Here is a 16,082-nt window from a genome sequence, read left to right on the forward strand (position 1 = left end):
AATTTATGAAAGTCAAAGTATTGACTAGAATCTCACCTGACATGTCTATAATAAAACACCCTTTACTCTTACAGCGCCTTACAAAAGTATTCACAATTTTTACACGTCGCCTTAAGATTATTAACTTCAACGTATTTTTTTAGAATTTGGTGCAATTGATTAAATGCTTTTCAAAAACTGTTTACAAATAAAATTCTGAAAAGTGCCACTATTTTGTCGATCCACCTTTCAATTCCACTCGATGTAAAGACAATATGTAACCGAGCAATTAAAATTAAGATTTCATCGCTGCCATGTTCTCAAAAACCCGGGTTGTAGCATCATTCATTTTTAAATGTTTGAGAGGTGAGGCTCCTCCGGTGCTCAGTGACCTTGTGGTTCCTCTTCAGTGTGGAAGTTTAGTGACTCATGGTGCATTCACCAACAACTACTTTTTTACACAACATATTTTTCTCTGTGCAAGCCATGACTGGGTGAAGTTCCTTACCAGAGGACTTGAAGCCTTTTCCAGTCTGGCACATTTTTAGATTAAGACTGAAGGAGTTTGTTAAAGTAGAGCAGGTTTAGGTTTATAGTCATGGTTAACAGTCAGCCTATGATGCCTATTGTTTCACTGTGGTCTGTTTTAAGTTAATTTTAGCATTTATGTTATGTATAACATTTTATCTTGTATGCTATTTTATTGTCTATTAAACTGTTTTATGTTGTGAAAACGGCTTAATGGAGACAAGCGTTGCATATTAGTTAAGACTATAAACTTTTAGTGTTCTGATTTTGTTTATGCCTAACACATGTCCCCGTGCAAACAATAGAAAGGCCTTTATATTACTCAACTAGTGTTTTTACATAAACATACTGACATTTTTCACCCAGTCTTTGCCAAACAGCTCTGGCTCTCACAGACTCAAACTGAATAAGGAACATCTGTAAAGAAGGTCGCCATAGTCCGAGAAGGCAGGAAAGATGGCAGCAGCCGACATTGTCTTGTCAGCAAAAGTAAAGAATGTTCTGAAGCACAATGTCAGTTTTAACTTTCCGATAATGGTCCCTACAGGAGAGCCTATCATCAATCAAAACTCCAAGGTACTTGCAACAAGGCAGCATGTTGATAGTGTTTCCTCATAAGGAGAGCAGCCTTGGAGGCATCTTGGAAAAAAATTGTTTGAAAAATTTAAAATTCAAAAAATTCAAATCTATATGATGACATTCCACAACATTACAAGCAGTCTGTAAGCCCCAGTAGTACAGGACTGTATCGTCAGCATAGAGGATGACTTTAGCTTCAGGTACATGTCTGCCTTGTCTCCGTGTAAATACTGAACAAAGTCGGGCCCAAAAATAGAGCCCTGAGGCTCACCAGAAGATATGCTTTTGTTCTTAATAATAAGATTTAGGTCTACACTTTCACAAGGTCATTCTAAGATATGAATCTGCTTTGAGCTGAAACATTTCCGTGTTGCTCTGGGTCGCTGCTGAAAGGTCCATCGTCACCCTGATGTCAGATTTATTGGAGCTGCTAACAAAGTCACCCAACATTTAGCTCCATCCGTCTTCCATTAAAATCTGCATGCAGTTGCACGCTACACATTTTATATATTTATTCATAATAATAAAATGATTTTTTTTCCCTTTTACTTCACAACTATGCACTGCTTTTCTGTAGCTCCGCTACAAAAAAAACATAAAACATATTTGTTTGTGGTTATAATATGAAGGAAATATAGGGAGGGAGTTTTAAGATGTGTGTGTGTGTGTGTGTGTGTGTGTGTGTGTGTGTGTGTGTGTGTGTGTGTGTGTGTGTGTGTGTGAGGGACTGTGTGTTTTTCTGCAAAGTTGCTGCTGCTTCTTGGTGTGAGAAAGCTCTAAAATAGTGACGTGAAATACAATTTTGTTCCCTGCTTGTCCACGATTTCTGAGAAAGTGAGTGTTGTAAGTCACTTTTGCTGCCGTAACAAGACAATGAATCTCTGTGCTGTTTTAATGTCTTGTTCGGTGCATGTTTTTTCATTTCCTCGGCAAATGTCTCCCAGTTTAGTTTGTAATTAAGGCCTATGTAAAGAAAAGTCAACCACTTAGTCTGCGATGTCTCAAAGCAAAGGAATGTTGCGCTTCTGCGCCAGCTTACAGCTGCTGCTGCAGTGGGCTCCGTGCAAAGTTAATAAAAAGAGCTATCTTAGGCTTTTTTTTAGGACTTATTTCTGACTCACACAATTGTATTTGTTGAAGATGATAGCTAATGCTTGGTGCAACACTGGGTTTGTTCTCCATCCACATCCAGTTTACTTTTAGCCTCTTCGTCAGAGGTTTTTCCTTCAGTTTTCCTCCCGAACACCAGCAGAAAAACGAAGAATTCGGCTGTTTATTTACAACGCCTTGCGAGGAAGGAACAAGTTTGCAGCGGCACACCACGAAAACAATGATGCTCCATCGTTTGTGGCGTAGCGAGCAAGTTTCTGTCAGGAGAGAAGGCGACAAAAATATAAGTAAAGCAAAACAAAACTAAAAATTACAGAGCATCGAGGACAGAAATTACCAAGACTCAGCAACAGAAGATAAACAGGAGTAAAGAAATAAAGAGTTATCAATCAATAAATAACCATGCGTATGGACAGCCAGGTAAATGCATTAACTAATTTTATAAAGCGAAAGGCAAAGTTTAGGAAGACAAATATCAAGAAAACAATTTAGAAAACAAACATTTTACAATATAACAAAGCCAACGTGAAGTTAGAGAATTAAATGCAGAAAAATGTCCAGAAATCACAAAGTATTCCACAAAAAAGCAAACAAAACAAGAATTTATTAATACAAGTATGAAGCTGAAGTGATCTGCACCATCTTAGTAGGCAAGTTGATGCACAACGCATAGCAGACCCATGGCTTTGAGACCAACAAAAAGAAAACATGTGAACACTCTTAACCAACATGTGAGAGAAAGATACAAGAACAAAATGGCTGCTGTCGGGATCGACCCATAACTACCTGGTGAACGTGAAGAGTACTGATGTTTGACCGAGTTAGTCAACCTGTTGCTTTCATCAGTTTCAGTTTCTTTATTGTTTATTTTTACACTGACTGTTCTAATTCCTGATTGCACTGACTGAACAAATGAATGTTGTTTTTACATGTTTGACCAAGATTGAGAAGCTATCAATGTATTTAAGTGCTCTGTAGTGGTGCAGAGTTGGAAAATACATTTGAAGTTTAGTGCTGTTTAAAGAAAATGTAACGTTTTAAGTCACTTCAGCTGTTTCTCTGTGTCGAATCAGCCGATACTAAACCTCAGACATCGGTATCGGTGTTGAAAGTGAAACAAGTGGATGGGTGCGACCCTAGCAGGGAGCAGTTGGCTGCACATCGTGAAGAAAGCTGGTCTTCCTCCATGTGACGGCTTCGATTCACCAGGGCAGGGTCAGAAACGTGTTTTATTTCACTGACAGGTTTACACAGAGCTCCGGCGTTTGCCAGAGTAGCTTTCCAAAGCGTCCTCACAGGTCTCCATGATTTACTCTGTGGTCCCAGCTGTTGTACAGGAGACCGCTGCATTCCTCTAACCAGCACTGTCAAATCACTCCCAGACCCGCTAAGTCATGTTCTACTTCCATCAAGATGGTCGCCCGTGACAACTCCTGCTTTAACTTTCAGTGACAGTTTCCATGAGGCCTCCACGACCTCTTGCTCCTGCTGAACCCTCCTCCTGTGAAATCTCGACTCCCATCAGAGGATCCCGCCCATCTGGGTCTCACGTGTTCTTGTTCAAAGTTTTATTTTGGGGGGAGCGGCGCAGGACTCTCTGAGAGTCAGAGCTGTCCGGCTCCTGATCGTTCTCATGTGGGCCATAAAATCAGTGAGCAGTGTGCAGATTGCTGGCAGCCTGCTACATCTGCAGCTTAAAGACAGACAGGCTTCACTGGATGGGGCCACACCCCAGAATGTGTTCCTGAACTCCATTTCCAGCTGGAATGATCCTCTGTTGACACGTTGTGTGTTATTGTTTACATCAGGAAATTTCGGGCATGCGCACAACGCTGGAGGACAGAAAGACGATTCTTTTACTTTCCATCTGTAGCCACAGTAGAATGATTCCATTAAGAGAATTAAGTATGGAGATCTAGGCATTATTAATTTAGCGCCGTGACCCATTGCAAAAGGAAAATAACGCAGAAAAAAATGTTAAACGACTCAAAACCACTTGTATTCTTCTTTTTGTCGGCTACGCTACACGCTTGCTGGTTGACTTAGCAACTGACCGACAAAAGCTCCAGTAGTGTATCAGGATTCCAAACCAGAAAAACACGCAAACGCTTTCCACACCAGGGACAGAACATTCAGTCCGTTACAGTTTTATGTTTTCAGGCTTGATGTTGAGTTTGCAATTATTAATAAGTGCTTATCTGAACACAGCTGTGGTTGATTAGCTAATTTAAACTCCTGCTGTGCTGAGAATCTGTCAGAGAGTCTATGTGTGGGTCGCCTCATTTATTTATTTATTTTTTTGGTTAACTGAACCGAAACACATCGAATTCTGCATCACGTCTACATGTTAAGGTTGTCAAGGTCAAGCTAGCATAACTGACCGACTTTCCACCTTCCCTATTTTTTTAATTAAAACTTTTTTCTGACTTTTATTTATCATGTACATCAAAGATTTAGCACTTTACGTTGACAAATTGACAGATAAAACCAACAGTGGTCAAAATCTGCAAGCAGTTTTTTGCGTGCAAGATCCCGTCCTCTGGCAAAAAACATTGATTTTAGCTGACAAGTTGGCAACACAGCACGCTAAATCTTAAATGTACACTTGATATATGAAAGAAAAAAGGTATCCAGAGCTTTGCTGCTAAGCGTCAACATTACGACAACTAGATAACAAGGTCCAAGATTAACACATTTCACTGGTCACAAAAAGGTTTTAGTTAAAATAGAAGTGAGGAAGGCTAAGCTAGACTTTGACAACCTTAACGTGTAGAGGTGCTGTGGGATTCTGTGTGTTTTGGTTCAGTAAAAAAAAAAGCCGACCCACACACAGACTCTCTGACAGGTCCTCAGCACAGCAGGAGTTTAAATTAGCTAATCAACCACAGCTGCGTTCAGATAACCACTTATCAATAATCACAAAATAAACATCAAGCCTGAAAACATAAAACTGTGATGGACTGAATGTTCTGTTCTTTGTGTGGGATTTTTGGTGTTGAATCCTGATACGCTACTGGAGCTGTTGTCAGCTGTTGCTATGGCAACTGGTCTGTGTCCCGTAGGTGACGAAAAAGAGCACAAGTGGTTTTGAATTGTTCTTCAACTGTGTTTCTGCGTTATTTTACCCTTACTGCGCTGAATTAATAATACATCTCCAGGCTTCGTCAGTTTATGGAATTGTCCCAATGTGGCAAAGCGGATTTATGGATGTAAAATAAGTTTTTTTGCCCTCCATCACGTGCATAATTTCCAGCTGTAAACACATTCATTTTCCACGTGTCGACCTTTGACCTCGCCTATCGGCCTTAGAGCTCGCCCGTCGTTTTTATTAGTCCCATCTGCAGGTGAAAGCGGGGAAGATATTTCACAGGTTCCACCCATACGCAGGACAAATGGCTACGCAGACTTAATAAAAACCCAATTCCACGGGAAGTGCTCTTTATGAACGAGAAATTATGGAGCAAGGTATTTACGAACAATTAAAAGGTACGGGAGGAAATATGTCTGCCGAGGAAAGAAAGAAAGGAAGCAGAATTCAGAGGCACCTGAAAAGTTTGTTGGAGTGTAGAAAGAGGGCCTGATCAGGAGATAAAGGATGGTCCTTATGTAATCCCTACATCCTAATGATTCCCATATGGGTCTGATTAGTGCGGCACGCAGGAGACAAAAAACATCTAAGCAGCTTCACAGCAGCTGTATGTGTGTATGGAATCCGTTTTTGAGTGTGTGTTGTGGGTGTGGACTTTAGCCCCGCCCACAACAGAGACCCAGCCACCGCTCCTCGGTACACCGATTGGAAACAGAGCAGAACAAGAAGCCAGAGGACATCTGACGTCTGACGGCCGTTTTACTGAGTTTCTTGAACCAGTTGAGAGAAAATGTGTCAATTTGAAAAGTCTAGCTACAGACAAGGACCTAATCTTCCTCCCTGATCCTTACACTGCAAAAGCACAAAATCTTACCAGGTTTCTAGATTCTGGTGCAAAAAATAAAACAAGAAAGACAAAATGAACTTACAAGTACCTTTTCAGCAAGATATAGGAGCTTATGTTAAGCCAATAATTCCTTAATATTTATTTTTAAATAGTACTAGTTCCACTAAAAACAATACATTTTTTCCATATTACTGAAATGTATATATCAAATATGAGCTAAAAGAAATTTGACTTCATAATTTAATGCCTTAAAATTGGGCCTCTGTCTCTTTAAGAAGTCCCTGCTCTTTCTGAAGCTCCGCCTTCAGGAAGTCATCACAACATGGCTCCTCTATTAAAACCCTTTAACATCGTTTTAATCAGTGTTGCTCTGAGAAGCAGCTGCTGTATTGAGGGAATAACATCATAACTACATAAAGCTCAAAAACGTCGACTGTACATAACACTGCCCCATTAATGAAGACCAAGTCTGTGTGATAGCAAATGCATTTTATTTCAGTGACTCAGAATGACTTCGAGGACAAAAAAGTCGGGATCACTACATTCCTACAGTCTGACTGGACGAGCAGCCATTCGGATCTGGCATGAAGTCAGACTGCAGCCTGCAAATGGACAAACCTTCTGAGGCAAATAAGAGAAAACTGAAAATATAATATTGCAGAAAACTTCCAGTGTTCTTTGTCGTAAAACTCAATCCTCTACATCCCGCTTTTTGCTGATTTAGCTAAACAAAACTGAACATTTTTACTGTTCTGCTTCCAGGAACTCACCTGCTGGACATTAACGAACCTTAATAAGTATAGAATTGAAAATTCAATTTCCCCCAATTTAGAAAAGTTTAAAGTTCCCTAAATGGACAATATGTCCCTTGACACATCATTCTTTTTTTTCAGTGTGCTCAGTAGCCTCTGACTGGGTTCAGCTGCTGGTCCTCTGCCTGTGTGACTGTGCCGTGATTAGGCCCATGTGTGCGCCCTGCCTGGACCGTTGGCCTCCTGGACGTGACTCCATTTCCCTGAGTGCTTCACCGTGAGGCAGAGGCCATTCATCATGTCAGCGAGAAGGCCTTCACGTGGAGCGAAACATCAGTGGTACTCCGGCGGACGAGGAGCCTATGACTCAAACCCCACATGGAGCTGGCCTGGCCAGACTTTCCCCAACTAATGAGCCTAACATGTGTTTCTACCTCTCACTGCTTCCATTTTCTCTGTGGAGCCAATAAATCCTAGAAATGTCTCATTTAAGACCAATGAATACGACTGAGAGACACGTGTTCTCTGACATGGTAAAAATCATATTCCCATGTCGTGGATAATTGAAGTGGAAAGAGAGGGTTCTTTTTTTACGTTTTAGGAAGTGAAAAGTCTGGTAAAGTAACCTTTATTCTGACACATAGTTGGGTAGTAACTACTTACATTTACTTGGGTAACGTTTTGGAAAAAATGTACTTTTAATCAAGGCAAGTCAAATTTATTTGAATAGCAACAAGTCAGTTCAAAGTGTTTTATGTCCTAAAAACGTCATACAATAACCAATTATGAAATATGCAACCATGGTAACTGGAAGAGCGACAGAGTTCTAGGTGTGATTCTCTGCAGGCAGCACACGTTAAACCCAATAAACAAATGAAACAAATGGTCCCCAACCACCAGACCATTGGTTTCTGGGCCACCGAGAACGATGACCGAGACGATCAAACTGTAAAAGGCGATTTCTATAAAAATCTGTTCTTGTTGCTGCGCTAGAGAGACAGCTGCATGAGCCAAGCAAAAAGCTTCATCAGAGTGGTCCAAACAGAGGCACAAAGGGTCGGGATAGTTAATGTACGCTGAACTGCATCACGCAGTGAGGACGCCGTTCTGCAAAGCATGTAAGACATGCCATTTATAAATGAAACGTTCAATATTCACTGCTGATCCATACAATGTCTGAAAGGCAAATTAGCTACTTGAGGTGTCTTAAAGGGGCAGTATCATGTGTTTTCCAGGCAGTCAAGTAACCACGTTACCTTCAGTTGCTATATATCAAATATTATCTAAAGGAAATTTGACTTTGTAATTTAAAAACTCCTACTCTTTCTGAAACTCCACTTTCAGAAAGTCATCACAACATGGCTCCTCTATTAACCCTTTAACAACGTTTTTACCAGCGTTGCTCTGAGAAGTAGCTCCTACAATGAGCTCAGCTAATGTGTGTTTGCTAATTGCTGCTGGCTAGTCTGTATGAGTGGAGAAGGGCTGCTTTGTGAGGCAGAAGCTTGAAAAGCTTGAAAACTGCAACTGAGAGGAGGAGCTTTGTCCTCCAAGGCGGGGCTAGGTCCAACCAGGGGTTTTTCACAGCTGGATGGTTGCCATGGAGATTAAAGAATTTCTCAAACTTGTACGAAAGAATCAAGGCAACACTCCAGGTATGTTTCTGATGAGGGAATAACCTTGTAACATGATGTGAAGCTTAAAAAAAAAGAGTTGATTTTACATCATACTGGTCCTTTAACAAGATACCGATAAACTGAGCTGGGAGTGAAACTGAAACCAGTGGAGGGAGAATGGCAGAGCTGCAGTGTAGCAATTGTTTTAGGATGTTCTGTAGTCAAAGAGCAAACAGGGAAAGCAGATCTCAGGTTGCAGTGGCAGCGTGTTGATAGTCCAGGCTGGAGCCTCGGGCATAAAGCGCATTCCTGCACGGCATCGTTTCTGTTTAATGCGGAGGGAAACAATTGCAATTCATCCTGGTTATCGAAGCAGCACACAGCGACTTTGTCCCCTAAATCAATCCCACATGAAGTTCTGTTACTGGAATGCTAATGGGTTCAGCGCACTGAAAGCCTGGGAATGTGTGAGGAAAAGATTTGGCACGCTGACAAGGGGCTCTCTCAAGGAAAATAACTGGCATTCTTTCAATGCTCCTTGTCATTTATTGCTCATAAGTGGTTTTCTTTTTTTGTCCTAGTAAAAATTCAGCTGAGGAACTTATTATTTTAGGCCCCTGGCTTCGTCGAGATGGAGGAGTAGAAGGAATGTTGACAATTTTAATACGAATACCAAAAAGCACTTTTGACCCCTGGAACTCTGAGGGATCCCGCCTTCAACACATCAGAGCTTCTCCATTAATGCCGTTTACAATCAGCGTTGAATTGAGAGGCAGCTCCTATAACGAGCTTAACAAACCCGCAGTTCCACCAGGTGTTTGCTCATTTCTGCGGGCTAGTCTAAAGGAGCTGAGTGGGAGTCGAGCTCTCAGAAGCAGAAGCTCAGTAGTAAAGAAACTGACCTTGAGACAGTCATGAGGAGATGGAATTAGTTTTTTGCTGGAAATTCCCTCTTTTGTCCTCCACTCCATGTTGTAGACACACACTGAGCAACGTGCCGCTGTGGTCAGGTGGAATGAATAGATGATGAGCGGAAAAAAAAGAAGCTGCAGTCCAACTTAATCCTGGACAGACCTTTTAGAAAGGCTGAGGAAAAATATGATGTGAGGACTATTTTAAAAAAAAAAAATAAATAAATAAAAGGTCTTTCACCGAAGAAATTGTGGGTGGTTTGCAACCTTTGCACAACATTGTTTATTTATTTTTGTTTATTTTTCACCCTTCGAAAGAGTTTCTCTGACATTTCTTTATTCATGTGAAAAGAACTTTGTGGAGAGTTTTGGCAGGTCCATAATGTTTGAATTGTGCATTCCACTGTCAGGCTTTAGAATAACACAGTTCTCATACAAACGCTGCTGGTGCAAGTACCGCCCAGTGCAACCGTCACTAATGAGCCAGACCTGCTGGCTCTGGGACATTTACTGCATCCTTTACAGCTGTAACAGCGTCTGCTGTTCTTGTCTTTGGTGGAACGTTTGACCTTTCTTCCAGAAGCACAACGGTGAGGTCAGACACTGATGTTGGATGGGAACAACAGTGTGTGCTCTAATTCGTCACAGAGGTGTTGTATCGCGTTGAAGTCGAGGCTTTGTGTAGACCTGCCACACCACATTCAGGTTGGAACAGCAAACGTTGTTAAAGGGTGAACAGAGGAGCCATGTTTCAGAAAGAGGAGGAGTTTCTTAAAGAGACAGAGGCCCAATATCAATGTGATAAATTACAAAGGCAAATTTATTTAAAACCATATTTAATATATACAAATACATCAAATATATTTGCATATTAAAACATTTTTATACATAGATATATAATGTGAAGAAATTTGCTCGTTTCTGATTATTGCTATAAAAATATCTTCTGTTTTTTTAGAGCAACTGAAGGTAAAATAGTTACTTGATTGTGCTATAAAATGGTGGTTTTGTGCCTGAAAAATACATAACAGCCTAGTCAAAGTCTAGGGTGGAGAATATGTGGAGGGATCTAAAAGATTAGGGTGATGGGAAGGAGGCCTTCTTCTTCTTTGATGAATCTAATGCAATTAAAAATTATTGTATTGATTATTGAGAAGGGTATAAAACATGCCATTTACTGTTAAACGTGCATAAAATGTTATTATCACTATTATTATTACTACAGGTGTTTGGAGTTCTTTTTAAGATAATGTACCCGACAGTATTTGGATGATTAGAAAAGTCTCCAGTTTGTTGTGGCTACCTCAGATGCCAGCACAGTGCAGTAAAACTGCAGCACTATTCTAATATGTGCGCAGCGCAGACTTGGCTCACACCACGCTCCACTGCATACGAAGCCATAGTTACACTCAAACTGCCTTTGCAGAAGGTTCTGGAGTACTCTTTCTGTTGCGATGTTTCCAGAAGAGGATCGCTGGTTTGATATTCCAGCACAGAGGCATCTGAGGAAGTGGGAGGCGTTAACATCCTGTCTGAGGGCACTCTGTCCTCAGGCCCCAGGAAACATGGTGGTTGTCGTTATTTTAAGGCAGATTACTGATAAAAAAACAAAAAAAAACACACATTTGCTCGTGTCGTTCAGCTGGCTCCTGCGCACTGAGCATCTTCGTGTGCGCCAGCCAACACCTCGTGGTGCCAGTTCCCCCTGTGGCTAAAAGCTCTCACAAACACTCAGGACCGAAATATCTCAGACGGCTGAAAACGGCGCTCCATGTAACAGACCGAAACCCGCAGACAGTCTGAAAATGTGGATCTATAGACGGCGCGCAAACAGATGAGCCAAAGCAAACGGACTCGCGTGTTTCAAGGCCTCAACTGTCGATGCTTGGTCGGCATCAGCGAATCAGACAGCTTACATTTAAGACCTTTACGCCTTGATGTTTTTATGAGAATCTGAGTTTGTACAAGACACCTCCCAAAAAGTTCCATTTTTATCTCGCTAGCATTTTGAGGGATTTTTTTTATTCTATGCTTTACTCACACAAAGCGGAAGTCATAAATCTGCTTTAAATTTGATACATTTAAGAATGCGTTTCTCACTGTAGAGTCAAATATAGAACCGCCGGGTGGTTGGTTTTCAACCAGAAGACTGTCGGTTCGATGCCATGTGCTGAAGTGTCCTTCGGCAAGACTTTGAACCAATTTGTTTGATTATTAATATGATCAAGAGTCGGGGAAAAAAAGAACTGCAGAGAGCGCAAAACCAACAGCAGAACCAGTTATCGCTTTATCAAGAGTGGATGTGAGGAAATCCTGATCGGAAACACGTGCAGGAACATTTTGATGTCGGCCATTTCTCTTTTTAATGTCTTCTGGCTTCTCTTCTGGAACCCAAACGTTCATATCAAACCCGTACGGAGAATATGGCGAGCGGACGATGGAATAATAACTGCCAGCTTTTTTCCTGGACATTTCCCGTCTGCAAAACATCCGCTTTCAAATTTTGGGTTGAATTTGTTTGTTTTATTTACTTATCGCACATTTTCAGCAAAAAAGGCAATTCAAGGCTGACGTGTCTGGTTTCGCCGCGGGCAGCGCCTTTCAACTGATGTGACATTATTTGCAACAAAGCTCTCAAAAACCAACACGTATACTCCAGAACCGAGCCGGTGCTAAGCTTTCAAGTGTCCCCGCGCTTTGAACGCCGCGTCCCGCCTTTGATATACGGATACGGCGCTCCCCACTGAGGAGCGGCGAGGCGGACAGTCTGCGCTGTCCCGATGTTGACATTATCACAGAGACGACAGCAGCAGGACTTCCACAGCGTCAGGCCCAGAGGGCGCAGAGTCCCTTTAATGCAGACTTTCTCACACCATTACACACATGACCATGAGAAGCTGTTTTAGCAAAGCCTCTGTCAGACAACAGGAACTTCCAAAAGCTATGCTTTGATCGGAGAGGGAAATGTTTTTCCACAACATGCGCAAAGACCACAGAAGAAGACGGAACTAAAATTGTTGGTTTTGAAGCATTTCCAAGAATCGGAAGGTGTTCGACAGGGGGAATCTGTTAATTAGCTGGTATATTTAAGACGTTCCAGCTTCGTGGCTGGTTTGGCTGTTTGGAAGCCAAACACTGTGACTCAAGAAGTCAGGGCAGCGCGTTGTGAAGAAGGAGAGACGGAAAACGTTCCTGGCCGAGTTTGTTGCTTTCTACTCCGCAGATGGCAGTAATTTCACACTGAACATGAACCAAGAAACAAATGCAAAGAGTCTTGATATGTTTCACAGGAAAAAAAAAGAAGAAAAAAGAGATGCATAAAACGTTACCAGGAAAGAATGGTTTCATTTAAACTTGATCGTCCAATTCAGTGATGGATTTAGCTTGTAAGGTGGTGGAACATCTGAAATGTCACCAAGATTTAACTGTAGAGGCCGACCATTGTTTTTTTTGCAACTCATGAAAAAGTCGCCAGACACAGAAAATGTCCCATAGATTTAATGCAATTTAAATTAGAATACATTAAATAGAACCAATTAAAAAAAAAAAAAAAAACACTTTACGGGACAAACAAGCCAAGTTGAAATCCAGTGATACAGAGTGAAATTTTAAAGCATAATCAAAATATCTATGTTAACTTTTGATGTTATAAAAATGCTACATATATAAAATATGACGTAAAAGAAATTTGACTTTGTAATTTAACTTGAAATTGGGCCTCTGTCTCTTTAAGAAGCTCCTGCTCTTTCTGAAACTCCATCTCCAGGAAGTCATCACAACATGGCTCCTCCTCTATTAACCCTTTAACAACGTTTTTACCAGCGTTTTACTGAGAAGTAGCTCCTATAATGAGCTCAGCATATGTGGAGTTTTATCTGATGTTTGCTAATTGCTGCTGGCTAGTCTGAAGGAGCCGAGTGAAGGGATTGTGAGGGACCGGTGCTCTGTGAGGCAAGATTAAAGGATTTTGTTCCCAAAGTCAAAAGACCATAACTTAATGTTGTCTGCTCTTTTCTCTTTCTTCTTCTTGCTTTCTTTTACAGTGGTGTACTTGCATTAACGTCTTGCTCCCTGTTCCCACACGCTGGCTAAAGTCTGCTGCAAAGTCAATAACTTGATGCAGTCATTGGTTAGTCAATTTATAATCAATCAAATGTTTTTTATTGAACTGAACTTTGTTGAACCTCAGCTGGGACTGAGTAGCCTCACAGTCAACAGATGCTCTCCCTCGGCCCTGTAACTTGCTCTGACTCTGGTTCAGGTTTTATTTAGTGACTCGTATGGGGCCCCAGGGGGCTTTACTCACTTTGGGCTGAGGAAACCATAAATACTTCACATAAATTTACCAACAAGACTATTTTACCACTTTTGAAGAGCTAAAGATCACAGATGAACTGTCTGCACTTCTATTGGATTTTACATGTTTTCTTAACTGAGCCTGGTTCAGCTAACTGAGCAGAACCGGGCTCAGTTAGCTGCTAAGAGTATGAAAACATGTTCTTCCCAGATGATGATGTGTTAAAACAAAATTCAAGAGCTCATAAACCAGAATTGACGTCACTTTGTTTTCTCCTGGGTTCTAGGAGTGATTCACAGATTGGGTGAAAACTGGGCTGGTAAAAAAAAACCAGCTTTGGGTGGGTTGTTAAAATGTGTGTTGCTTTTAGTTTATGTTGTATTCAGTCCAAAACTCTCAGACACACATAATAATAGTTAATAACATTCTAACGGTAAATCAAAGTCAAATAAAATTAATTCATAAGTGGTACATAAATTGAAAAGGTGTTTATACGAACTAACACCCCGGAGTCTTTCTGCATGGAGTTTGGAAGTTCTCTCTGTGCATGGCGGGTTCTCTCCAGGTACTCCTGCTAATTGGTTAATTGGTTTCTCTAAATTCTTCCTAGGTGTGTGTGTGTGTACTTGCGTGCGTGCGTGTGCATGGTTGTGTGTCCTGTCTGTCTCTGTGTTGCCCTGCGACAGACTTACGACCTGTCCAGGTGACCCCACCTCTCGCCCAAAATGTCTCGATGGAGATAGACCTGCACCTCCTGAACCCACTGGGATAAGGCTGTAAGAACATGGATGAATGAAATATTAACAGAATCAACAGTTAAATCCAGACAAGATGAGAAAAATAGAAACAAAATCTGAATGATTACAATGTAAATAAATGTTTTGGGGATTTAGAAAGTGCTTATAGGGAAAATTCTTTCAAAATACTTGCCAGAAAAACAAAAAGATCCCACATTTCTTAAAAATCCCTTGTCATGGCATTGTCCAGTTTATTTTAACTAATAAACTTTAATGAATAAAAATAGATTTTATTAGTTAATTTAGCTTGAAATGTGTAGAATCTGTTGAATGTGATCATCAGCGATTAATAGTGAAGGATTAATCAAGTCTCACTATCTAGTAGTAACGTCAAAAGGGTAAGTGCAACTTTATGATTAAAAACAACATAGCGCCATAAAAACAAAACAAAACACATAACAAAAAACACATTTTCACTCGTCCCAAGTTACATTCTGGAAAGTTTGCTTCTCTCTGAGCTCAGAATCTGCTACACACACGTCTTCCTGTGTTATGAGCAAAGTCCAAAACCTGGAAAATGTTCAGATAAAACCTACAGAAATAAACCTGAACACAGAACAAACACATACACTGTGTGTGTTCACAGCAAATTCACAGCTAAATTTATATTAGAAATACGAACAAAACACACCTCAGGCCTAAAACCCACTTGGCATTTTTCCAAAACTCAGTTCCCGTCTCCAAGCGGTTCAATGCCGCCGTTCTGTTAAGAAACCTTTGACCTCTGCCCAAGTCAGAACCATGTGCTACAACTCACATGCAGGGAAAATCAGAACATCAGTTCCCCCCTGAGGTAACGCTGCATCGCTGCAGGAGCTTCCAGGTTCTTGTCCTGCTGAACGCAGGTCAAACTTTTTATTTATTCTTTTTTTTTTTTTTTTCTGAGATTGTATTTCTGCAGCTGTTCCATCACAATAAAATTGTTATAAAGCAAAGCGTTTCCACTGAGACCTTACCTTCCCTGGGATGACCCTGTGGCTAATGTGACGAGCAGGTTTCCTGCTTCCTGTGTCGGAGTCTGTTTCCTGGATCCGGAGGAATCTGTCCCCCCCCACATGACCCCTCAACCCCCACCCTGCCCCACACGACCCCTCCACCCCCACTGAGACACAGCTGAACCCCTTCACTGCCACTTCCTTCCCCGTGTTTCCACTGACATCACTGATCCCAGCCAGAGCCACGGACTGACTGGTAACTGATGACGTTTCTGCCCCGGAGTCACTGAAAAAAATGTTTCTTCTAACCAACTTAAAAAAAAAAAAAGAACTGTTACAGTTAATTGTAGTAGTTTAGCGCAAGCTGTTATTCAGATTTGAATTTATATAATTATAATTCTAAATCAGAATTAAAGCTTGAACAAGTAAAATTAGCTGTAACAAATTAGAACAATTTTTTAAGAATTGGTTCAGAGAAGTTTTTCCGTGCTGCTTCATGGAAACAAAAAGTCATTTTATGAACAAAGGAGGATTTATTTCATAAATGGGAAAATAAGAAAAATAAGTTGAAAGACGACGTTTTGTTAAGCGCTACATTTTTATTCAAAAGTCAAAATGTAGTTCTGAGAATACACATATATAT

General features: G+C 40.9%; 1 long non-coding RNA gene across 1 annotated transcript in view; it reads left to right on the top strand.

Annotated features, from left to right (window-relative positions):
* The window catches only part of LOC103481691 (uncharacterized), a 21,465-nt gene extending 14,065 nt beyond the window's left edge, over positions 1-7,400 (top strand). The window contains exon 3 of the long non-coding RNA XR_536337.2: positions 7,025-7,400. This is a non-coding gene — a long non-coding RNA (uncharacterized LOC103481691). The remainder of the gene's footprint in view (positions 1-7,024) is intronic.
* Positions 7,401-16,082: the final 8,682 nt, after the last annotated feature.

Source organism: Poecilia reticulata, linkage group LG2 (assembly GCF_000633615.1).
Source record: "Poecilia reticulata strain Guanapo linkage group LG2, Guppy_female_1.0+MT, whole genome shotgun sequence".
NCBI lineage: Eukaryota > Metazoa > Chordata > Actinopteri > Cyprinodontiformes > Poeciliidae > Poecilia > Poecilia reticulata.